This window comes from Limulus polyphemus, unplaced genomic scaffold (genome assembly GCF_000517525.1).
Source record: "Limulus polyphemus unplaced genomic scaffold, Limulus_polyphemus-2.1.2 Scaffold947, whole genome shotgun sequence".
NCBI lineage: Eukaryota > Metazoa > Arthropoda > Merostomata > Xiphosura > Limulidae > Limulus > Limulus polyphemus.
Window position 1 is genome coordinate 362,717 of NW_013666557.1, and position 2,876 is coordinate 365,592.

Sequence of the window (2,876 nt, forward strand, 5' to 3'; positions counted from 1 at the left end):
AAGTTACATATATATATATAATAAATTTCATTATTTTATTACAAGTTAGAGCATTTGCAGCAAGGAAAATATTGGTACGATCATTATCAAGTACACAAGTTTTAACGGTAAAGACGAGTTTTGTAGTCTTCCTTTACTGTTAAAAACTTGAGTACTTGAGAATTATCACACTTGTGATCGAAACGTCGTACCTGTTTTAAAAAACATTCTTCCTTACTGTAAAAAGCTGTAACTTTTAATACAAAATGCTTATAATCAGTAAGTAAACTCAAAATGAAACTATTAGTAATAAATTTCAATTATTCCAGAAGATCACAAGTAATTAGATTTTGATCGAATATATCAATTAATATTTGAGTGACAATGAACTTTGATTGAACTCATTATTATGTTATGAACACGTTTAGTTTAATCTATGTACATACACTGAGATAGTAAGAATAATTCAGTTCTAGGAAATTTCCTACATTCGTTCTTTTATTCATGTACGCACATTAGCTTAATTTGATTACTATTGTCATATTTTCATTTTTATATTCCAATTAGAGAATTTTACAAACGTAATTAATGGATTGAATGAATAAAATCTTAATAATTTTGTGGTTTTTAGCACTTTCCAGCCCATTTTTCAAACATTTTTAATTGCAAGGATAGCTAACTACATATTTTAAAATATGTGATTATACACCGTCATATATTTATAAAAAACACGTAGGTTCAAAAAATCTATTTAATACACCTTACTCCATAACCCGAGCACTTTCGAAATGTGGACCTTTCTATTTCACGGGCAAACTGGGATTATACATCATCAAATGGACATCAGACCCCAGTATTAATTGGTCATTATATTCCATATTGTAAACCTATATCTATTATCCTTTGAGTTTTTATTTTAATTTATCAGGATATTCGTAAAATTTATATGTTCTGTAAAATTAATTTTTTATAGAATATATTTTTGTGGGAAATATATAGTCACCGTTTACCTATTAAGTAGCATGATTTTTTTATTTAAAAAGATATATTTTTATCTTCTGTTTTCCTACTTTTATTTATCAAATACCCAAAGCACTTCACACTAAAATATGACTACGTTGCTAAAACAGATTTGAATATTATTTAAACAATTTCAAAATACAAAATTTATTTCTATCCTCAAAGTGACTTTTATATGTTGACAATTTATTTTGTAAGCAAAGAGCAAAACAGCAGTAGGCTTAAAAGTAAGAAGTTATTTGAAAATAACAATAAAATCATTGGAACAACTGTATTCTCAGGTGTAACATAAAATAAAATAAAAACAAAACTTTAGTTCATTATTTTTTTATCTATTTTGTCATAATTTTATTTATTCTATGATTTTTCTTTTCATTTTAAACTTCAAACATGAAATTTTGATATTAAGGTTTTGGGTGTTGCTGACTGTATGGAGGACGCTGCTGCTGCTTTCCAAGAGAAGTTGGATATTTTGGTGAGTTGGGGAAATAAATTAAATAAGGCTTTTAATTATAATAAATACATATGTGGTATCATAATTTCAGTGTTATGAAAGAGCTTAAAACCATCTAAGCAATGTGTCGTTGCAAGTGGAAGAGCAAACAGGAATTTAAGTTATATCTACAGAAATATTGAATACAAGTAAAAAATGGTTATCATTTCAATGTATAGTCATTGGTTAGTGCACATTTGGAGTATTGTGTTCATTCTTTAGTGCTTTACCTTAGGAAGGACATTGAATTGTTGGGAAAGATACAGAGAAGGGCTATTAGGATGATACTTGGGATGGAAAGGTTTTCATATGAGGATAGGTTAAGATCTCTGAAACTGTCTTTGAAAAAAGAAAAATAAGAGGGGATCCGATTGAGGTGTTTAAGATTGTTAAGAGAATTGATAGTTTGATTCATCATCTCTTTTATACTTAATGGTGAGAATGGCGGGACTAAGATACACAAGTATGATTTTTGGCAGGATAGGAGTCGTCTTCAGCTAAGACAGTTTTATTTTTCTAACAGGGTGGTTGGCCTTTGGAATGTTGTAGGGGCAATTAATTTAAGGAAAGGCTTGATAAAAATTTTAGTGATAAGATCTTGCTTTGAGTGTTTTATTTTAGATTTTATTTTATTGGATGGGATGGCCTAGAGGAACAAAAACGTCCCTTAATGTTCTTACATTATATACACTGAATGGTCACAAGTAAATAGACACCTAATTTTTCGTCATTTAACTGATTTATGTTAACTAATTTGTGTTCACAGAGCACTATATAAATGAAAATGGTTCGCACGCTAATTATATTGTGCTACAACATGCCTAGAACTCAAGGTTCTCTCGAATTGTCAGATTTTGTTAGAGGAAGGATAGTTGGTCAAGTAGATGGTGGAATAAGTCAGCGGCAAATTTCGTAGAATTTGGGAATCCCACTTTCGACAGTCAACAGAATCATCGTGCAGTTCAGGAAAAACAGCAAGGAAACAACTGAGCAGCGTCTGGGTCGTCCTGGTCCATCGGAGAAGACAAAAAGGGCTGTCAAGAGGAGCATCGAAATGGATCCCAGATTAACGACTGCAGAAGTGGCCAAAGTTGGTGGGATGAGCCCGAAATCTGTTCAACGGATTCTCCACATATTGGGTTATCGTTGCAGAGCAGCTAGAAAAAAAGGGCTGTCAACAGGAGCATCGAAATGGATCCCAAATTAACGACTGCAGAAGTGGCCAAAGTTGGTGGGATGAGCCCGAAATCTGTTCAACGGATTCTCCACATATTGGGTTATCGTTGCAGAGGAGGTAGACCTGCCAACATAGTCAGACGAAAGAAGTGGGCAAGTGATATGATGACCAAGCCTCTGGACTTTTGGAAGACCGTATTGTTCTCAG